The sequence below is a fragment of the Sminthopsis crassicaudata genome, chromosome 2, assembly GCF_048593235.1.
Source record: "Sminthopsis crassicaudata isolate SCR6 chromosome 2, ASM4859323v1, whole genome shotgun sequence".
Taxonomy (NCBI): Eukaryota; Metazoa; Chordata; class Mammalia; order Dasyuromorphia; family Dasyuridae; genus Sminthopsis; species Sminthopsis crassicaudata.
In genome coordinates this window covers 262,377,700-262,402,064 of record NC_133618.1, presented here as the reverse complement: position 1 = coordinate 262,402,064, position 24,365 = coordinate 262,377,700, and the positions used below count along the sequence as shown (strand labels likewise).

The 24,365-nt window shown below is 37.2% G+C and overlaps 1 protein-coding gene across 1 annotated transcript in view; it reads right to left on the bottom strand.

Moving 5' to 3' along the window:
• The window catches only part of AVEN (apoptosis and caspase activation inhibitor), a 201,063-nt gene that overhangs the window by 84,300 nt on the left and 92,398 nt on the right, over positions 1 to 24,365 (bottom strand). The window lies entirely within an intron of this gene.

The following is a 24,365-nucleotide window of genomic DNA, read 5'->3' as shown; positions in this document are numbered from 1 at the left end:
TTTGAATATCCGGGCCCAGCCCCCAGCATCTGCTCAGCATCCCCCAGCCCTCACCTGATCTGAGCTAACTGAAAAGCCCGTCAAAAACTTGGGGGTACTGCCCATCTCCTTTTAGGTATAAAAGGGCCAAACCAGAGCCTTCTCTTTGCAGGAGCCCTCCCCGCCAACACATAGTATCCTTCCAGCCATATAAGGGTTCCTGCCCGTCCAACGGCCACCTCTGGCCCAGGCGTCTTTCTAACTGAGCTTTACTTCCAGATTTTTATAATAAACCTAAATCAATCTAGGTTTTCAAGCCTGTAAATTCATTTACAGGGGACACTGCGCCTCATGGGATTATCTTACTATCTATGCACCGAGAAATGGGGTTCCCCTTTCCTTTCCCTCATTATTTGGTGGCCCACACGGGGACCCCGAAAATTGTTACCCCAAAAATTAATCTTAATCTTTTCGGGTCTCTCAGAACCAATTTTCATCCTTAGTAGTTCCCACAGCTTCTGGGAAGAATATCTGCGTTCCTACCCTTGTCTCACTCTATCTCTAAAACATAGGGCACCCAGAGCAGGTTTGGGGTGTAAGCAAAAGTCTCCCATAGAGACTACTTGCATTTCAGGCAAAAAAGTCTTCCTTTTGTCTAACTCTGTCTCTAGAAACAAAAGACCTGCTTTTCCAAGGCATTTCTAATCCCTTTATCTCACCAGAAAAGCCTGCCCTCAGGCTGCAACTTCGACAAATGGAAGAGCATCTCTTCTTCACCTCTCCCCCCACCATGTGGCTGTCCTCTCGGGTCCCAGGCCAGCAGTCTCCTTGATCTCTTCTGGGGGAGAAATCTGTGTTTGAGCCCCTCTCTTCCCCCATCCTCTCTCTTTTCCAACCTCTCCCATGTGGCTTAACCTGCCATTTAAATGCTCCCATCCTGTCCCCTTCTTGGGGTACAGTGGGGAGATTTGGGGACTCTTCAAGATCTCTAAGAATGCCCTCTCATAGCTTTTACCTGGCTCTTAAAGGAACCAAGCCTTCAGCTCTCTCAGAGAACTAGCTTGTCCCATACATTTTAAAACAGGACTGCAGCGGGAGGAGAATTAAGAGATTGAAACTATTTTTAAAAAACACTCCTTACCTACTTTTAATTTAGCGCCTCTCTAGAATCTTCCTCTATTCTGGTGTGCTACAGTTCTCTTTTTTTTTTACTGCCTCAGTTTCCTTAAGCGGATCTCTTTCTCGACTCTTTCAGTCTAGGAAGCCACGGATATAGAATAAGAATAGATTCTCCCTCAAGCTGCCTTTTAGAGAATGGCTAAATTAACACATGAATTCTATGTAGAGTTCCAATCTCTCTCTACTCGACCAACCCCCAACTTTCTTTTCAGGAGTCCAGTATCTCCAATTAGGGTCTGACTTTTCTAAAAGCTCCAAATGCCCCACACCCTACTCATTAAAGTGATGAGTGGGGCAGGGTCTTTTGTCTTCGACTCTACCACTATTCTCTGCATTAAGTACCTGTAGCCTCAGGTAAATGCTTTCGCCTTCCCCTTCCCCAGCCTCTTCTAACAGAGTAGGGAGGGGTCACATGGGATTTCTCCACACTCACCTTCCTCAGAGAAGGTTCTGAGAGAGATAGGCTGGCTTTCAAAGTAATCAATCTATTTTTTTTAAGACTCGTTAAAACTGGGGGACTTGCTAAAATTGTTTGACTATTGCTCTGTATGAGAAAAACTTTTAAACTATTGCTGCATAAAACTTTGACTACTGTTTCAGGAAATTTACTTGTCTGTTATGTATAATCTGATAATTTCTGCAAACAGGAGAGGAAGGAAACTGAGATTTCAGCTGGTCAGAAAATTGGGAAAAAGTGACATCTTATTTCATTAAGTTCAGGATGAATTGGAAACTATTTAACTCTTTTTAAAAAATTTGCTAGACTATGATTTGCTGGATTATGTTTTAACTTTGAAATCCCTTATTCAGTCTTTGGGATTATTCTTTAGAAACAATCAAAAATCAGACACCTGTCCAAGGATTGGCAGCCTCTCTGATCTGTTTCTCCACCCCTGTTACCCCAGTTCCTTAATTATTATTTCAGCATTTCGACATCAGGACTCTAATGGTTTGGGGTGGCCTGTCTTGGTCTAACTGCATAATTTACTCAGAAATCTGTCCTGCCCCAGAAAGAGAGAATGAAGCCCTCAACTTCATTTTTTGTCTCTCTCTCTCAGAGCCCAGGACTTGGGGTGCCCTCTTAGAGCAGCAGAACTGCCTTGAGCACTGATACCCAGCAGAGGCTGAGTTAAATGCACACATGACCAGACTTAAAGACTATCCATCTCTGGCTGAGATGCCCCCCAACTGCAGAGATTCAAACAGGGAGGCGTGTGTCTCTCTGAATAAGGAGTGCTGTTCTATGCTAATAACTCTGGGGTTATCGGGGATAACCCTTGCCACAAGTCCTTGCATTTTCTATTTTTAGTCTGGTTTATTTGTTTTATTGTCCTGACTCATTTTCCCTAATTATCCTGACTCAGTCCTGCCTCAGTTTCTCTGCCTCTTAGTTCTGCAAAACCTCCCCCTGCCTCTTTATCAGAATACTTGATAAGATCTTATGTTTCAGAATAGCAGAATGCCTCTCCCATCCTGAACTATGGGAATGGCTTATCAAGATGCTGTCTCCACTAATTATGTCATCTCTCTAGAGACCCACTGCAATATTGCTCTTGCCTCTATTTCAGTCTTCCTGTTCATGAGGTAACACAAACCCCCCCACACTCTATCAGCGAGGTTGGACAGCTCAATTTCCTGGGACTTGATTGACACTGTCTGGAGCTCTACACTCAAGCCAAGCATTGCTCATTGAGACGTCATGGCACAGCTCTGGCGAAATTAAATCTCTGTCTCTCTCTCTCTCAGGGACGCCTAAAGGGAATGAAAGCTATAGAGTTGGGGTCTTGTTACTGCCTCTCAATAAACTCCACTGAACTAATCTATCTCCACCCACCTTGACAGGGCTTCCCTACTGTCAGGCCACACCCAGCAAAGCTAGCCCCTTTGAAGCGAAAAGGTTGGGAAAGAGCAATTTTCAAACTTAGCGTGGGTTTCTGTGAATGCCATCCATACTTCTGTAGGATTTATTTCTAAAAGTCCAACTGCTAACTTCTTGAATTCTCTTATGTGGAATCATTCTGTATATGATTGTATTTGCATTGGGTCAGAAAGCAAACTGATTTATATGAATAATGTTCACTTATGAAACATCTACTTGGATATGAACCTATGAGGACAAATTCCTTACTGTTATCAACATAAGGTTATGATAAATATTTGTTTAGAATTTATGTTTTTGAATTTTTTCCTCATGTAACTGATTTTAAGATCAGAGCAATAGTCAATAGAAATTGTTAATGCAATTCAATTACATCATACCTTGCTGTTTCTAGCCTGATTATATGTAATCATGGTATCCTAAATGCTTGGGCAGATCATCTGTCTGCTACTAGACAACTAATAGAGATCTGTAAGACCAAAAATTAATAGATAACATCTGTTGGTTTCCCTTTTTCTCATTAACCTGAGACTCTCAGTTCTCTTCTCAGGTCAATTCCTGCCTCCAGACACTCAGAAAGAAGCAGAGATGCCCTTTTAATGCAAATCTCTTCTAGACTTAAGCCTTAGAAGACCCCAGTCTCTGCCCTGAATTCGAGCAGGAAGAGCTGCCTTCTCACCACCACAGAACACCACAAGGGTTAAACTGGCCCCCCAGGGTCCTGCTCCCTGGTAAAAATTTGAGGTCTGGCCCTGTTTCCCTTTTATCTCAGGACAGCCTGAACACTTCAGGGGCCAGTAAGCTGGGTAGGCTATGCTGATACTTTTCACCCCTCCCCCATAAAGAGTGGGGAAACTAGGAAGGAAAAGATTCAGGATCTTTACTTATTGAATAACCAACTCTCTGCAAGAACAGCACAGTTTTTCCAACATTTCCAAGAGCTTAAACTGCATTCTTATCTTGATCTACAGCCCTGACAACTTGGGGATCTACCTACCCATCCCTAGACCCTGCCTTACAAAAGAGCAGTGGTTCATTAAATCTACTAGATATCAAGGCCTCCTGCCTCCCCTGACTTCTGAGTCCACACCTGTTAATCCCAACCCTAGGAGAAATTAGCTTTCCTGGAAATTAAGGGTGAAAGAGCTAGGCTACAAATAATCTTTTCTCAGCATTTTCTCCTATTTCTCTTTGATACTTAAATGGGCCATCAGACAAGCAGCCCACAGAAGGGACCTGATGCATTTCTTGCTAAAGGCCTTATTCTCCTGAATGTCACCATCTCCACCCTGGATGACACCCTACTTTTAATCTGTTCCCAAGATCTGTTTCTATAGGCTTCACACTTTGGATTCTCAGCTGGCCTTTCAGCCTGGAGAACACTGACTGGGGACAACTGATTGGGACACCCCCTCGATGCCCTGCTGCCATCCCCCACACCTCACCTCCTGGCATGGAACCCCAAATCTCTACAACCCTTGTCAGCTCGAAAAAAAAACCTAAGCTTGCAATTTAAAATAAAAATATTTTGAGTATAATAACTAAAAGCAATAAATTTTTCCTCCCTACTTTTCAGTAAAAAGATGCAAAGGACAGACTTAAAGGTGAGAAAGGGACAATTGAAACAACTACCAGATCTCCATGGAAAGCTCTGTCATTAAATTGCTTTTGACCCTGATGAAGTCCCGTAATTTTTCTTAGTTTTAGAAAGGTAAAATGAAAGGGACTAGTTTGAATGATTTCTAAAATACCATCCAATTCAAAGAATCTATAATTACTATTACTAAATCTAAATCTGCTCTGTAATTTTAATATTAAAAATCTTTTAAAATGCAAAGGAGTATTGTTTGTGTCCTAGGAAATAATATTCTTTTTTATGAAGTGTCTCTTGAAAAATGACTTTTTTTAATATCATTTTCACAAATATTATAAACCTTATATAAAATTTTCATTAAATATTAAATTTTGACAGTGATAACCATGTTTTTTGGGGTTTTTCCCCCCCAATCTCCTTTTTTCTTTAGATATATTTTATTGTTTAGGATGCATCTACATCTGCCACCCACTTCTTAGGGAAAAGAGGTGTTCCTACTTTCCTGGGAATACTGTCCTTTCAAAAGGCCTGTCAACAAGATTGACACAAATAATACATAATGAGTAAGTCAGCAACTGTAATCTGAATCAGACTATGAATGCCGAATCACTTAAATATAGCTTAAAAATTAAAAATTTAAATACTTAATTTCATTTACAGGTCTATTAATACAGATTAGTCAAACATTATTTTACTTAAGATTTATATAAACAAATTAGGTAATAATTTTTCTTAGAGACTGATAGGAAGCTATGCTAATTATTTTCATTATTAAACTGATTAAAAGCAAACATGGATTCACAAAAACCACATTTAATTTTTAAAATATTTTACTTTATTCAATTCTCCCAAAATAGAAAGGTTAGTCTGTGACAGATCTGGAGTAGCAAGCTGCAGATAAGATCTAACCAATAATATTCTTCTCTGGCAGCAGAAGACAAAGCCAATTTGAAACAGAAAAAACTGCTCCTCCCAATCAGAATAATCCTGGGACAAAAGAGAATGACAATGGGAACAAAAAGAGTACTACTGGGGGGGATTACTACAGACACACTTTACAAGAAAATCTGAGGAACAAAGTGAACCATTTATATAATAAAACCAATATTCTGTTCTATAAAATTAAACAAATGAAATGTCTAGGTTTAAAAATCTAACATTGGGGGGAAGCATATGAATTAATCATATATGATCATTAGTAAACAATGACTATACAAACTCTACTTTATCTTTCAGATGAGTTCCCTGACCCTTTTAGTATAAGAACCAATTAAAAAGTTGTAGCTGACTTATTTAAAATAATGTGCAACGGACAAAAAGATATTGTCCAGGGGCAGTTAGGTAGTGCTCTAGATAGAGTACTGGGTTTAGAGGCAGGAAGACCCAAGTTAAAATTCAGACTCAGATACTTTCTAACTGTATGACCCTGAGCAAGTCACTTAATCTGTGTCTGCCTCCATTTCCTTAATTGTAAAATCTACTATAGGTTTAAAAGTAAGACTAAGTATATTTATAAAATTCCTGGTACAAAGGAGAGGATTTTAAATATTTGTTCCCTTTTCTCCAAACTGAGAGAAAACACCAGTTGAATTCCACATTTCCACCAAGCAATAAATATAAGGAAAGGACTCCAAGTCAAATCCAAGTCCAAGTCAAGCTTCATCATAAGAAACTGATGAGGTATATACCTAATGATGAGGTATAACCGAATGATATCTAAACAAAATTAGAATTGAGGTCTAGTGGCAGGTTTGAGGTACAGGGAGTCACATGGAGCTCCCCTGCAGCCCCTTTGGATTCAGCGCAAGGCTACAAAGTTAAATGAGGTCTAGTGACGGCGAGAGTCCCCTGTAAATGAATTTACAGGCCCGAAAACCTAGATTGATAAAAAGATGTTTATTGAAGGGTTTGGAAGCAAGGTTAAAGTCTGGTTAGTTAAAAAATATTAGATAGAGGAAGAAATACACCAGAGGTGGCAGGACAGAGAGTCTGTGATGCAAAGCATGGTTGCCAGCATCTTTCAACTCTCTGCCAAGGGATGATTCCACCTTGGCTCTTTTATTTGCTTCAAGGAGCCTAGGGCAGTGGCCAAATTCTTGGAGGGCTTTTCAGATAAGGAAGAAACAGTTTTGGGGAAACCTGAGCAGATAATGGGGACTGAAAACTCAAGCCAGCTCAGATCCGGTGGGGGCTGCATACAGCCCAAACTGGCTCAGATAGGACCAACCTTTTTGGAATACAAAAGGTTGGTTTTGACCTGTTCTTGTAAATCAAATATCAGTCCCAAAGGAAGTTGGAAATCAGGAAAGGAATCTTAAAGGGGGCTATGCCCGCACCAAAACCATTTTAGTTATTCAGGAAAATCTGTATTTTTACATGCAATGATACCTTTTTTAGGTGACTTTATAAAGGAATGTTGTTGTTGTTTATCCTTTATTCTCAAGAATGATCATGACATCAGAGAAGTGATGCCATAATATGCAAGCCAATTAGATTTATGCAAGGTCACCAGGGTCACTTTTTCCTCCAGAACCATCTGGGTGGGTAGACCAGATATAGATCAAGACATCTGGAGATGCCTCCACCTTTTTAAACGCAAGTTTTTAACTGGTCTCAGTTTGCCTGAGGCAATTGCTCAGTGATCAAGGCTAGCTAAAAAAGAAATGAGGCAAAGAATGGAAAGGGAGGAATGAGGGAAGCAGGGAAAAAGGAAGGAAAGAAGGGGGTGAAGGAGGAAGGAAGGAAAGTAAGAGGGGAAAGGGATGAGAGAAAAGGGGAAGGAGAGAAGGGAGAAAAAGAGACTGGTGACTTTGAATAGCCTTCCCTCATTCAATCCAATTCATTTTGATATTATGGTATCACCCTCCCTGATATCATGGATGTCATGGTCAAAAATAAAGGAATGATTTTAGTTTAAAGGGAAAGGTTATACTCATAGCCAAAAATAATACTAATAAATCCATTTTCAAAGGCCATCATTCAAATGGTTCACATTGAAGGAAATTAAGATAATCTTACGTATCTTTCTACCTCATCAATTAGTACTTAAGGTAATAGAAAACAAGATAATATTGTTCTGTTTTTAATTTAGGGAACTCTAGTCTCATTCTAGTTCCTCCTGGGTCAAATGTTATAGGTTCCTGCACACCTCAATCCTACAAAAACTTGTCACCTACTCCATCATTGGACAGAAAGTCTTACTCCACAAGAAGAGTGTCCATTCAGAGAGGTTAGAGGTCCTATCTAGCTTAAATGAAGATACAGTTGATTCTTGCCATTCACAGTATCTATATTCAACAAAGTCACTGCAAACAGTGAATCAGTGAATATTGAATCTTTGCTCCTGGGGGACAATAGGGTTAGCCTCTACAATATTTATTTTAGCACTTTCCAGAATGGCTTCAGGTACATGTTTACAAAACTCGTCTTCCTTTTTCTAGATATACCATATTGTTGATTCTTTAACACTGAACTCATGGACAATAGTAATATCTCACAATTGAACAAAGCTTGTCTAACACATATTTTCTCTATAAGGCACACATCTTAACCTCCTGGTGCTCAGGAACATTTAGACAGCAGTTCAACACTGTGCTTGGGGCAATTTTAAACAAAGAAGTTGATGGAATCTTAGCTACTTAGCAGCTGCCCCAGCCCTAATAACTTAATTCTACAAAAAGATCTTTTACCTTGTATTTCTAGCTACTAATTAATTGTGGCTTCTTCAAGTCTGAATGATTTTCAACAGAATTAGTCACTTTGAAAAAATAGACTAAATCAGTCCAGTGGTACAAACTGACTAATCTGAATGACTGATTTGTTTTGTAGCAGAACTTCTGTATTACTATATAATACATATCACATATACTATATGGAACTGTAACAGACATAACTTTTTTATGCAATATGATCAAAAATTTAGTGACAATTTAAAAAAAAAAAGAAAAGTAAGATAAGTGAAGAATTAAGAAAAAAAAAAAAGGATGACAAGTAACTAGATAGTCAAAGTACTATATCAGGTAAAAACACTTGGGAAAGGTGAATTTGTGTTTTAGGAAGCTCCAATCTAATGTCTATGCTTCTTGGAGGGGAGGAGGTACAGACAATGTCAAATATCCAAGAATCAGATTATCAGAAAGCCAAAATGTAACAAATAAGTTTATGAGTCAGAAGTATGTCTTCCATTTCAAGTCATATGTAACTTTAAAAATAATCCTCTCATAAGAGTGGTAAAAGGTTCAAAAATAATCTAAAAGTGAGAATAAAATAATTTAAACCTACTTCAAAAAAATAAAAAGGTAGGGGGTGGGAGATGGGGAACCATTTTAAAGAATAACAGAGGCTATTGATAAGTAATTTCCAAATGTAACTAAAGTTCTGTTCACAAGCTATTCTGACAAAAGGTACCAAAGAAAATCAATGCTATAGAACATAGATGTTCAATCTATCAAATATTTTCAGAAAGAACAATCAATGTCAACAAAATTGTAATTTTATATTAGGGTGGGGAAATACTCATTTTTCAGCCCTTCTTTTCTTAGACTCAAAGATAAGTATAATAAAATATCTCAGTTTTGTAATTAAAGGCAGTTATTAATTTCCATATAAGGATTAAAAAATGTTTTCAATCCTCTCTCTGAAATGATATTTCATCTGTGAATATTCCACTGTCACTATGCTGATTCAAAAACAAGCTAAAAGATCCAAAATTTTTTAAGAAAAAAATTATTATTTGATAAAAACTACTGAAAAAACTGGACAACAGGATGACAGAAACTAAGTATAGACCAACATCTCATACCATATAACAAGATAAGGTCAAAATGCATTCATGATTTAGACATAAAGGGTGATTACACAAATTAAGAGAACATGTAATAGTTTACCTGTCAGAGCTGCAGAAAAGGGAAGAATTTAGGACCAGAAAAAATAGAGAGACAGCATTACAAAATGTAAAATAAATCATTTTCATTATAAAATTTTAAAATTTTTGAACAAAACCAATGCAACTAAAATTAAAAGAGCAGAAAACTCTAGAAGGTAGGGGAATTTGCAATAACTAAGGATATGAATAAGCAGTTTTCAGACAAAGAAATCAAAGCTGAATATATTTATGTGGAAAAATCTTCTACATCAGTATTGAGTAGAGAAATTCAAATTAAAACAACTCTGAGGTACCACCTCAGACCTATCATATTGGCTAATATGACAAAAAAAAAAAAAAAAAAAAAGGAATATTATGGATGTTGGAGGAGATCTAAGAAAAGGGGGACACTAATGCACATTGGTGGAATTGTAAACTGATTCGACTGCTCTGGAGAGGAATTTGGAGCTATAAAACTGTGTACACCCTTTGATCCTGCAACACCACTGCATGTGGATATATATCCCAAAGACATCCTCCCCCCCCCCAAAAAAAAAAAGGAAAATGACCTATTTATACAAAAATATCTATAACAACTTTTTTGTGATGGCTAAGAATTAGAAATCAAAAGGAATGTTCATTAATTGGGAGAAGAGCTAAACAAGTTGTGGCATATAATTATGATGAAATATTATAGTGTTATAAGAAATGACAAGTCAGATAGTTTCAAAAAAATCTGGGAAGACTTAACATGAACTGATGCAAAAAGGAGTAAACAAAACTAGAAGAACATTGTAAACACTAGCAGCAATGCTGTGAATGACTTAGCTATTCTCAGCAACACAATGACCCAAGACAATCCCAAAGAACTAATAATGAAACATATCATTCCCTCCAGAGAAAGAAGTGATATTGTCTGAATACAAACTGAAGCATACTATTTTTCCACTTTAATTTTTTCTTTTATTTGAATCTTCTTGTACAAAATGTCAAATAGGGATATTTTTTACCTTTCTACACATGTATAACCTATATCTGATTATTTACCATATTTCAGGGGAAGGGAAGGAAGAGAGAGTGATAGAAGAGAGATAGAGATAGATAGAGAGGAAGATAGAGTGATAGAATTTAAAGTTCAAAACTAAAAAAAAAAAAGTTACAACTGTTTTAGCATGTAATTGGAGAAAAATGTTAATAATCATAATTATAAAAAAGATTTCTTCCTCTTTCCATATGCCAATAAGAGGCCTAAAAACTTTCCTCTCACCATCCCAGGCTTCATTGCCCAATTCCTACCAGGTGCCAGACAACAACTTTTAGCGAGATGCTGACCTCTATCTCTGCCTTAGGTACTCCAGATCCTCACTCTTTTACAATGTTCAAGCCCACACTTCTTTCGCAAAACTCATTTGTCTGGGACTATCTATCCTATCATTTTCCCTAAGGTTTACCAGGCTTTATTATCTAACTTGCTCATTTGCCAGCTTTGGGGGCTTATTCCAGGATATTTTCTGTTTGTGAGGGGTCTCTCCCATACCTAGTACTTGGGCAGGCACTCTCAGGAGAGTTCTCCATTATAGCTTGGACTCGGCTGAGAAACTAAACTCCTGCTCCCATCGGGTAAATTCCCAGAGAGACATTTGGAGAAAGCAAGGCTGCAGACCAGGCTAGCCAAAATAAGAGAATTAATTTGGCTCAGGAGATAAGCCAGGGGAGAAAAGTTTGAAATGTGTCATATAAGTTGGGCACACAACCCAGATAAGCAAGAAAAGGTTAGCTGGGGGACTCTAAGACTGCAGTCTACAAAGTGTGCTCTCCCTTTGGCAAGAACTAGTGAGGGGTCTGACTGACTCTAAGCGGTTCAAGTCCACATAAGTGTTCCTATTTATTTCCCTTTGATAAGATTAAGCTAGTCCTCCCTTAAAAGGGACAAGGTACTATGAACAGTGGGAAAGGAACAAGCTAAGGTGGATGGCTCTGAAAACCTATCTGGTGTCCCTGAAGTGTCTCTTTAGGAAACAGATTTAAGAATTGGGATCAAGTATCAAAATACATAGGGAAGGATAAAAAGAAAATGATTAAATACTATTGTTTTGTTTGGGCAGGTGTCCTGCTCAGAGGTTTATCTTCTGGCCAAAATATGAACCCCCCCCCAGGGCTGGTGTGGCAACAATTGACTTTGTATGTAAATGCGAAGGAGTCATTTAATACTGAGGAGAGCCAGTGTGCAGCTTTGATGTTGCCAGCTGTGGGACAATTAGTATTTTTTTTTCTTTTAATAGTTTTTATTTACCAAATATATGCATGGGTAATTTTACAGCACTGATAATTGCCAAACCATTTGTTCCAATTTTTCCCCTCCTCCCCACACCCTCCCCCAGATGGCAGGTCAACCAATACATGTTAAATATGTTAGAGTATAAATTAAATACAACATATGTATACATGACCAAACAGTTGGGACAATTAGTATTGAAGGAGGAGGAAAAGGAGCCAAAGAGACCCCACTTTTGGGATGCCCTTGTGGACTACACCACTCCATGGATGTGCTCCTCACCTCTGACCCAGGGAGGAGCCAAGAAGGGAATGCAACTGATTTAGAATCACCAACCATTTCCTCTCCTCATGGTTCTCTCTTCAGAGAAAACTTAAGCAGATCTTAAAAGACCAAATGAATTTTCCATTCCCCACAAAGACTTAGAGGTCCTACTTGGCCAGGAAGGAATCAGGCAAGTGAATGCTCCCTGAGTAGTATGGAGGGGAGAAACCAAAGAAGGCCAATACCAAGCAGATCTCCTGAAAAGCTACGCAGGGCTTATCATACCTTCTGTGAAGCTGTGGGCTGATTTGCAGCTGGCTCACCACTCTTCCCTAACTACGGTTGAGAATAGGACGTGCTGACCTATTAATTCAAAAGTGCTGCCAGCACAAGCACCTATATGATGAGCATGTAAGCATTAAGAAAACATGTTTGATATAAATTCAAGATAACCTTAGTGATGAATGCATGTAACAGAAACAAGGCATAAATGATACCACCTCTTTGGGTGGACTTTGTCACTAATTTGTGGTCAGATATAAGTAAAAAGCTCCAGAAGCAAGAGGGATGGCAAACTAAGCCTTTAGATGAACTGTTAGAGTTGGCTCAGAAAGTGTACATGGCCAGAGGGGACTGAAGAGAAAAAGGAAAGAGACAAGAATTCCCAGATCTGTTACAGTCCTTCGAACAGGAAGAGCAGACTAAAGTTATGCTTCAGACAGTGCAAACAGCTGCTAGGTCTGTAATGGGAAATCAAGGGTAATTTGGTAGAAGCATGGGAAGAAGAACTTTTTGCCCCAAATCCTAGCCAGCAGAAGATTCAGAAAAAGGAAGGAGAGTGGGTCACCCAGGGTGAACCCTGGTCTGAGGACCAGAAGGACATATGAAGGATTGTCCACAAAGGAAGCAGGAGCAAAAGATCTCCTTTATGGAATTGGAAGACCAGGGCTGTCAGGGATTCATTGAAAGAACCTGATAAATTTAAGGCTGGGACCAGACAAGGAATAATTAGTTTTCTTGATAGATATAGGGCCCACTAGATCCTCTATAACTCAATTGTCCTGAAGGTCCTGATTATTCAAAGAAACTCTCTTAATTTCAGGTATAAAAGGAGAAAATCTTATTGTACCTCTCAATGAAGTTTTGGAACTAGAATGTGTTCCAGTGTTCACCCTGTGGAAATTTGCAGAGCTGGGTGTAAATTTGTTAGGAAGAGATTTGATTAACAAATTGCCTATCCAATTGATACCACAAGGGACTCAGATTATACAAATCAAAAGAATGTTGTTATTGAAAGAGATGAAGAAAACAGAATTAATCCCAAAGTTTGGACTCAGCCCCATAATAGAAGCCAAGTAAATGTACCCCTCATAAGAATCAGATAAAGGACCTGAGCATAGTGGTCAAAGTCAGATGTCCTTTTAATACCCCAATACCAGGGGTTAGTAATTTATTCATAGATGGATCCCTCCTGAGTGATGGAAGGAAAATGGAGAAATGGATATGCTATAATTGATGGAGACAGGAGTACTATAATTGAGGCTAGGGCACTGTCTAAAACATAATTCATCCAAATCTATGAACTTTATGCTCTCATTTCAAGCACTGAAGTTACTGGAAAAGAACAAAGGGAATATTTATACTGATTCTAATCATGCCTGGAGAATGGTACATGGGTTTGGAAAAATTTGGGAAGAGAGGTATGGTCAATAGCAAGAGCAAAGAACTAGTTCATACTACATTGTCATTACAAGTCTTGAAAAACATTTTACTATTTGAGACCATTGCCATTGTACACATGAAAGGGCACCAACCTGGTCAGTCCTTTGAAGCTAGAGGAAACTGCCTTACAGATAAGGGAACAAGGAGGTCAGGGAATGAGAAACCTGAACGGGCTGATCCTCTGTTGGTCTTGATTCCCTCTCTTCCCCACACACACACTCCACCTTTGTTAGAAGAAGAGAAACGATGGGTCCAAGAACTGGGAACCCAGGAGAACTGTAATGGTAAATGGTACCTTCCTGATCATTGGAATGTGTTGAATAAGGCAGTATGAGCCAGATTTTATAGCAGCTTTTCCAGGAGAGCCACTGGGATGTCCAAAACCTCTATAGTACAGCCTTAACTTGGTTCATATCTCCTGGCCTGTATATTCTTGCATATCAACTGGTAAATGGCTTTGTTTGTCAAAGGAGTTTGTCAAATTCCCTGGGAATTAGACCTTTTCAGAGCACACAGGTGGACTTTAAGGAGTTGCCCTTAGTAGGTCACCTCAAATATTTGCTTCTTGTGGTGAATATCTAACCTCATGAGTAATGGACAGGTAGTGAAGGAAATCACCAAATCCCATGACTCAAGCTACTGCTCCAAGCATTAGTAAGATCTCACTAGGAACAAATTCCCAGATATGGGATGGTAAAGAGGATAGACTTGGATCAGGGGACTCACTTTACCTTTAAGATTCTCTACTCCTTGGCATAGAAGCTTTGGTTTTTTTCTTGGGAGTTTCACACAGCTTAGCATCTTCTTTCCTTGGGTGAGATGGAAAGAATGGCCCTAGCTCTGGTCTGCCTCAGAATTAGGACCAATCCCCGGAAGAATACTGAGTTAAACTCCTCTTTGGATATCCTTATCTTGGAAGAAGAGAAGGAAACTGGGATCCTATTTTTGACAATAGAGACAAATTCCTCAGGAATTATGTCCACTCTCTGGCAAAACATCTGACTGTGTTGCAGAATAAAGGGCTGATGGCTCAGACTCTACCAATGTCATTCCTGGTACATGGATTTCAGCCTGGAGATTAGGTGCTGATCCGGACGTGGAAAGAGGAAAATTCACTCCCTCTTGGGAGAAATCTTTCTTGCTGACATCAGATACTACTGTGAGGATCAATGAGAAAGGTTGGACCCATCACACATGGGCCAAAAGACCTGTAACTGTTGCCATGGAGTGGACGGTGGACTCAAACTATCCTGCCATTTTAAAGTTAGAACTGAGGTGATTTCCTCCTACCAGAAGGATATATGAGCCTTGAAGGCATGTGTGGAAGATTAGTGATCTGTTTCTTTTAGCATTTCTGTTGTTGCTAATTTTCATGACAGGCATCTTTATTTGTGAAAGGTTGCCTACTTCAGTTATTGGGGATGCAAATGGTTGGGGTGATGGGTGACCCCCAGAAAGATTCATCCAGAACTATGGTCCAGACACAGGCCCAGAATGGGAGCTGGGGGTACAGACCCCCAATTTATATGCTGAATAGGCTCGTGAGACTCCAGGCCATGGTCAAAATAATTACTAATCAGATGGCAAAGACTGGATTTGTTAGCAGACCAAGCTACTCAAACTAAACTACTTGTTGGCTGAAGATGGGGTTTGTGGGAAATTAAATCCATCTACTTGCTGTGTGAAAATAATGGTAATGGACAAGGTAGTGAAGGAAATCACTAAAGACTTCAGAAAAGTGGCCCAGTTCTCACCATTTAATACCTCTTGGTGGTCTTGATCTGGAGGCAGCTGGTGGAAGAAGTCACATCCTCCCTGTCTGCCTCCTCTGTGTGACACAGATTATCACAAGGGTAGTACAGACATCACAAGCCAGGATAGTAAGACTGAACAACTTGAAGGGGAAGGTTCAGTTAGACTAGGAGGATTAAAGGGACAGGGAGGGACCCCAGTAGGAAAAAAAGGCCAGATCAAACCCAGAGGGATTGGAGATTGAGGACAAGATGGTTGAGAAAATGTATCAAGAATGGTGTGAGAGTTCTTCAAAGGCTAATAAAGAGAAGGGAGTGAATGGGAAAATTGAGTGAAGACTCCCCTCAACCTATGTCTTAGTTATAACTTGAGTAATAGTTTGTGCTATCTTAGTTAAACATGATTTCTCTTCTCCCTTTCTTTTTTGCCATGTCAGCATTAAGTTCCTAATATGACAAAGAGTGTGTCACTGGCTGATATTATTAGCTTCTTTGTTCCTAGTCTCTGGTTAGTTTTAGGGTAGATCTCCACGTTTAAAATGTGAGCCCAGACTTCTAGCCAATGGGAGAAAAGCTCAGAAGGCCTGGGGAATTCTGTGCTAGGACTATAGAACCTACTCTCTGTGATATATACTCTGCACTCCTCCACTCATGACATCTTGTTGGTTGAGAGGTGCCCTTTCTTAAGAGATTGTAATAAATCCTTTTTGCTTTTCTATCTTGAGAGTCTGGTTTCAATTTGGGTAGGGGGCATCATCTAAGCCCACCCTGAGACTTTGGAAAAAGGCTGACACTCTCAAGGCAGTATACTCCACTTCAAATGAGATTGTAATCAAGTTTCTCCCTCCATCAAACCTACATTTGCCTATGAAATGTCTACATTTTTCTTCTAGTTCTGTCATCATGAGCCAAGCAAAAACCAATCTAATCAACTTTTTATAAAAGATTTTCAAATCTGGAAAATCACTATCTTGTCTTCCTTAAATTTTTTTTTCACGTTAACCATCCCTACTTCCTTCAACTAGTTCTTACAATTAATTCACTTAAGCTACTTCTCTTACAGGATTAGAAGTTTATGAGATGGGAATGTGTGAAAAGGAACAATTTAATTTCCCACTTATCTATGAAATTATCCAATAGAAATACCCAATACCCAATATGCAATCCTCTTAAAACAACTACTTATGCTCACAAATCTTTATTACTGTTAAAGTTTAGTTGATCCATAAAAGGTTTTTTTGCTTTGTTTTGATTTGTTTTTTGTTCAGGCACATCTGATTCTACATAACCCCATAAACTTTGTTCATAGGAGTTTTCTTGGCAAAGATACTAAAGTGGTTTGTCATTTTCTTCCCTAGTGGGTACCATTTTACAGATGAGGAACTGAGGGAAACAGATGTTAAGTGACTTTCCCAGAGTCACACAGCTATTGTTAGAGATCAGATTTTTGTACCAAGATCTTCCCAATTACCAGCCAGGTGCTCAATTCACTGGACTACTCAGCTACAGTACTATTTAACTGTAATAAAATGATTTCTAATATTATGAAAACAGACCGGGTATCTATAAAAACATCTTTTTTTCTTTTTAAGTCTTGCTTCAGTATAGTTTATTAATATCCATGATTAGACATTTTTTCATAAAAAAAGGAATTTTATGGTCAAAGGATATGAACAGACAATTTTCAGATGGAGAAATTGAAACTATTTCTAGTCATATGAAAGAGTGTTTCAAATCACTATTGATAGGAGAAATGCAAAATAAGACAACTCTGACATACCACTACACACCTCTCAGATTGCTAAAGTGACAGGAAAAGATAATGATGAATGTTGAAGGGGATGTGGGAAAACAGGGACACTGATACATTGTTGGTGGAATTGTGAACAGATCCAACCATACTGGAGAGCAATTTGGAACTATGTTCAAAAAGTTATCAAATTATACATACCCTTTGATCCAGCAGTGTTTCTACTGGGATTATATCCCAAAGAGATATTAAAGGAGGGAAAGGGATCCACATGTGCAAAAATATTTGTGGTAGCCCTTTTTGTAATGGCAAGAAACTGGAAACTGAATAGATGCCCATCAATTGGAGAATGGCTGAGTAAATTATGGTATATGAAAGTAATGGAATATTATTGTTCTGTAAGAAATGACCAACAGGATGATTTCAGAGAGACCTGGAGAGACTTACATGAACTGATGCTAAGTGAAATGAGTAGAATCAGGAGGAATACACAGCAACAAGACTATATGATGATCAATTCTGATGGACATGGCTCTCTTCAACAATAAATTGATTCAGGCCAGTTTCAAATGTTCAGTAATGAAGAGAGCCATCTACACTCAGGGAGAGGATCGTAGGAGCCGAGTATGGACCACAACATAGCATTTTCACTCTTTCTGATATTGTTTGCTTGCATTTTTGTTTTCCTTCTAAGGTTTTTTTTTTTCTTTTTAGATCCTGTTTTTCTTGTGCAAGAAGATAACTGTATGGATATATATACATATATTGCATTTAACATATATTTTAACATGTATTGGAATACCTGCCATCTAGGGGAGGGGATAAGAGGAAAGAGGGGAAAATTTGAAACAAAAGATTTTTCAAGGGTCAGTGTTGAAAAATTACCCATGCATATGTTTTGTAAATAAAAAGCTATAATTAAAAAATAATTTAGAAAATTTTAATTAAAAAAGGAATTTAGCTGAATCTATTTGTAATGCATATTTGACAATATATATTGATCAACATTTATTAGGCAACTACTAAGTGCTAGGCATTATGCTAAGCACAGGGGATACAAAAGAGGCAGAAAAACAAGGAACTTACAATCTAATGGAGGAGACAGTGTGCAAACAATTAAATATAAAGCCATAGGTAAATCAAATAGAAATTAATTAACACAAGAAAGACACTAGAATTAAGAGGGATAGAGAAAGGCTTCTAAGAAAAAAGAAAACCAGAAAAGTCAGTAGAACTACAGAGAAGGGAAAACATTCCAGGTACAGGGACAGCCAGAGAAAAAACCAGGAGAAAAGAAGTGGAGTATTTTGTTAATGGAATGGACAGGAGGCCAGGGCTACTGGATCTGGATCAAAGAATACATGTCAGGAAGTCAGATACAAGAATGAAAAGGGAGGAGTGGGTTGGTTATGAAGGGCTTTGAATACCCAAACACAGCACTTTTAACTTGATCCTGAAGTCAATAGAATTTACTGGTTTAGGAAAATCATTTTGGTGGTAAACTACCATACGCTTTTATCTTGCTTCTAAACTTCTCTCTCAAAAAGAATGATATCCAAGCTGAAATGGGTAGGGGGGAAAATATGTCTAAGAGGTAAAGTTCAAGATAAATGAAAAGATTCATAGTTGATCTATTTTATATGAGTCCAGAATTTCAGATGAACCACAGATATAGAATAATCTACCAATGTGAATGAAAAATTACTGCTGATAATCATTATAGACTCTTAAGAAGAAAATGAGATATATCCACAGAATATGGTGATTTGATAGGCGATATTTGGGGGGTGGATTAATGTTTCCCAGATGTTTCATTTATAGATTAGTTCTTCCCAGATTATCAGTGTCTTGAAGCACTACGTCTTCTATTATTGACACAGGAAGTACAACCTGTGCTTTCACAGTATATGGAACTCCCAGGTTGGGAAATCCTGGGAGATAAGTGTTATTATTAACTTCATTTCATAGTTAAGGAAACTGAGCTAGACAAAGCAAGTAGCTTAAGATAAAAAAAATTAGTAAATATCTGAGGGTTAGGTCTTAATTCAGGTCAATTCCTTGACACCAAGCTTAGTCCTGCTACTGCATGCACCACCTAGTTGACTTAAAAGTTGTTCATTCATGTTTACCTTTCAATATTTCTCTTAATTCCTGTATTTGACCTTCAAAGTTTCTATACAGCTTCAGTCATGTTTAGAAATCCTTTATTTCATTAAAAATCTTTTTCTTCCCCTAGTATGATCATGTTCAGTTTTTCTAGATAAAGTATTCTTGATTGTAAACTTATAAACTTTGCCTTCTGGAATATCATATTCCAAGCTTTCTGTTTTTTTATGATGAAGGCTTACTAAATTGTGTGTGATCCTATGACTCCACAATAACTGAATTTTTTTCTTTCTGGCTTGTAGTATTTTTCTTTGACTTGAAAGGTCTGGATTCTGGATATCATGTTCCTGAATATCATTTGGAGTTTTCTTTCAGAAGGTTAACAGTGTATTATTTTCTATTTGATTCTAAGAGATCTGGGCAGTTTTAAAGTTTCTTGAAATAGATTGTTCAGGTCCTTGTTTTTTGGTCATAGTTTTCAGGTAGTCTGATAATTCTTAATTTTTTCCTCAAGCTATTTCTAGATCAACTGTGTTTTTACTATGAAATATCTTATATGTTCTTCTATATTTTCATCTTCTGACTTTGTTTTAATATTTCTTCTTGTTTCATGGAGTCATTGACTTCTATTTAGCCATTCTAATTTTCAGGGAGTATGATATTGAGACAAGGTTTTATACCTTTTATTCCAAGATGTTAATTTCCTTTCCAATTCATTTTTCCATGGTTCTCCTTTCTTTTCTATGTTTTCCTCTAGATACTCTCATTTCAATTATAAAAATACTTTTTGACTCAAAAAAAAACCAAACCCTCTTGCTTCATCTCTTCCCAGAATTCAAGATGAAATTTTGCTTTTCTTAGGCTCTGCTTGCCTGTAGACATTTTAGAGTCTGACCTCTTCTGAGTTTGTATCTTAAGCATCCCTGAAACCATAATAGCTCTTTATAATGAGATTCTTTTTAGTTTGTTCATTTTTCCAGCCTACTTCCTAACTTTAGACTTGATGTTAGAAGTGAATTCTGTGATACTTTTGGAGAAAAGGTCTGGGCTGGTCCTGTTGGTGTTTTCTTGAGGATACTAAGCATATCTCAGAGACAATGTCTTGGGAATGCTCAGATTGGGAATTTTCAAGATTTCAATGCTCCCAGAGTGAACTAATCAAGGCAAACAATGATTATTGCCCCCATGGCTTAAGGTCTGTAAGTAAGTAACCAAATAATCATGGTTCTGGCCAACAGTAGATTAATACTGGGAAGTTTTACTGGTTCTCAGGTACAAAATTGAAGCTCTACTTTGGTCCTTGATTCCTGCTCTGATTGCAAGTTTGATATTGGACTGGAAATTGGAATCAAGATCATACTCTGTTTCCGCAGTAAGAATCACACTAATATTGCTTTTTTCTGAATATGTTCCTCTCTCAAACACAGACCTTAGCCCAAGACTGATCCTCACCCAGATTGTCACCCTAGGTGCAGTTCCTCACTAACTTTCACTCCTTTAATCCACCCTGAACCTCTAATCTTGAAGTTTGAAGTGAGTGACAAAGCTGTTAATCAGCATCAGTTTCTACCCAATGAATAAGATTATGATGCTCTAGCATGGGTCCTCGACTTCATCTAGCCCTGGTGTACAGCCTCTCCTTTCACTTAAGTGACCTTTACAGCTGTTTGGCTTCTGTGCTCCCAATATCCACAAATCTCCCAATCAGTGCAACTGGCTGCAATGCTCTAAGCAACCCAGAATAATAAATTTACTGACTTGTAGGTTCATTAGTTTTGCTGTTTTATTGCTGAAGATCTCACATCTAACTATGTTCAACCATTCTGCAAGAGCATGGTAAAGAAGAAACACTAAGCAAAAGTATTTGAATCAGTGTAAATCTACCACCAATAGAAAAATAACACAGAATTCTTCATATTTCTCATAGTAGATCAGTCATATCAACATTAGTATATTTGCAAAAAGTGTAAAACTAATAATCAAGCAGGGAGTTAGCCTATCAATTGCTCACAATCTAATCATCTTCCTGTTAAATAATAAGAACTAGGTTCCTGAGACTGAATATCTCAGGATAAACCTTGATCTACAGTTATTTATAACATGAAGCTATTACACTCTATAAGGCCAAAGTCAGCCAGGATCCTTCCTATGTGTTAATTCCAGTACTGATTACAAAGAGTACAAAGGCAATGACTAAAATATGAGAAATTTTGAAAATAAGTTACATCTTATGGCATCTATGTTTATGGCATATTTTATTGTATAGAATAAGAACTGCTAGAGTCCCACATACTTCTATATTCTAGGTTTCTTAGCACCATGCAATCACCCATGTGAACAGATAATGTTAAAAGAAATGGAAAAATACCTCAGACAATTTATCAGAGAACATAGAAAATAATTTCACAAATAAAAAGGCACTGAATGAATTATAATCTGCAGAGAGTTCACAGGATTGATGAAGTAGCAAAGTATTATAGTTCTGAGAACATAATAAGGAGCTGATACATGCATACTGATTGACTAGAAGTAAATATATAAAAACTAGAAGTTTTGGGTTAATAATTACTTTTATCTGTTATGTGATAATTCAGATTTTCCAGATATATTTTTCTTTTCTTTTTTTTTTTTTTTTTTTTTTTTTGAGAGGGAGATAACTCACTCAAAAAAAAAATTTTTTAAGGAAATTCCAGATGTAGAATCTTCCCCCACAATTGTAAATCAGCAATTTGTCAATTAATGTATAGTCTTAAAGAGTTGACTTAAGGAATCGATAAATTAAATAATAGCTTTCATCACACAAGTAGTATAAAAGGGCATGAATCCAATGGTGGCTCTCTATCCACTGTGTCACATGACTTCTTATGATTTTCTTAAAGCTATGCATAATCATCTAATAGACTATCCTATACAATCTACCTTGCCATTTTATCAATCCTAAGAATCTATTTCTTACTATTTAGAATACATAGAAGGACATTTAATATATCTACTTGGCTGAAAGGTATTAATCCCAATTGCAAATTTTCTCAGAAATGTCAGGCTAGGTTCCAAATAAGTTAAAGGATACTTCTACTAGTATCACAAAATTCCAAATGAAATTTAGGTTTAATTAGTGCAAAAAGGTTGGAAACTAGTCATACATATTAGGGTAAAAGAGAAGATACAATTGACAACTGCTTTTATTTTCCTCATTTCTGAAATAATTAGACTTGTCCACAAACCATTCTGCTTATACTGATACTGATTTATTCCTTCCAATTTCATTTTTCCTATTAACCTTCATTATACTCTGCCTTATCAAAACACTTTTTCAAAACATAATCCATATTTCTTATATTGTCCAACTGCTACTCTGACGGCTAGGTAGTGATTCTTATGCCAAGTACAAAAAAAAAGATTTTCATTAGTAAGGAATTTAAAGTAGTTTTTTTTTAAGTGCTTAGGGACCAAGGCATAATTTTACTTATTCCTTTAAAAAGATTTACAATTTTAAAATTATAATAAGTGTCAACAATTTAATTAGACTCCATGCCCAACAGAGCACATGTACATTTTAATAGACATATCTTCAAAATCAATTGTTCTGATTCAAGTGTATATTGAGTAAAAACAAAGAGGAAATGCTGGTAATATACACTTTGATACTGATATGATAATTCTGTACATATTTTCCTAATAGTCTCCTAATTTCAAATGTGTTTGACAAATCCTACTTGGAAAAAAAAAAGCTTTAAGAGACTAGAAGATTAAGTATAAGAGCATCCTGGTAGAAATATGCTACTATGAATCAAGCAATGGTTCTCAAGAAATTATTAGGAAATCATTTTTGAGATTCAAAAGTTATATAAGCACACTGGATCACTGCCTTGTCATGGCAAAGGGGTCTGTGTAACTGAATAAACTATGAACTATGCCATGGATGGAAAAGTCATAATGGAGAGAGTCTGACAAGAGATGATTAACAAGTGAAAGAAATAGTAAATCATTCCAGTATCTTTGCCCAAAAAAAACCCAAGATTGATATTAAAATATAAAAGATATGACATCAGAAGATGAGCCTCTCAGGTTGGAAGGTGTCTGACATACTACTGGGGAAGAATACCTACAACTAGATCTAGAACTAGTAAAGGTAGCTGGACTAAAATTGAAAGGAAGCTCCGTTGTGAATATGTCTAGTGATAAAAGGAAAATTTGATGTTGCTAAGATCAATACTGCATAGGCAGAATCTAAGACCTATGAACTAAGGTAAGCTGGATATGGTTAAATAGGAAATGGAAAGGAGAAACACTGACATCTTGGAGATCAATAAACTAAAACTGATGGGAATGGATAAATTTAAGTCAAGTGATCATTACATATTCTACTATGGGCAAGAATTTCTTAGAAGAAATGGATAGCCTTCATGGTCAGAGCCAAATTATAATCTCAAAAATGGTAGAATGATAGCTGTTCAAATACATACTCTTTAACCCTGAGGCTCCATTACTGGGCTTTTTTCCTTAAGGAAGTCATTGATATGAAGAAAGTCACTGTATATACCATAATATTTATCATACTACTTTATGATTTACAAAATATTGGAAATAAAGTAGATACCCATCAATTGAATAACTAAACAAATTGCAGTACATAAATATGATAGAATTTTACTATATTGTAAGGAATGATGTGTGATAAATAAAGAGAAGAATACAATGATCTATAGGAATTGATGCAGAACCAAGAAAACAGTCTATACAATGATTACAACAATGTAAGTGGAAAGGACTACACACCAAAAAAATTAAAAGTGAATTAAAATTACAAAGATCAAGCAGGACTCAAATGAAGAGATATAAGAAGATAGCCTTAACAGACCTTTTCATGGAGATGGGAAGTTTATAGGTATTTTTCCATTGCACATATTTTTAAAGTTTTTCAGTTTATCAATTGGTCCTGCTGACTATTTTGTCCTCTCTAAAAAATGGTACTTGTCAAATGGGATGACACTCTTGGAGA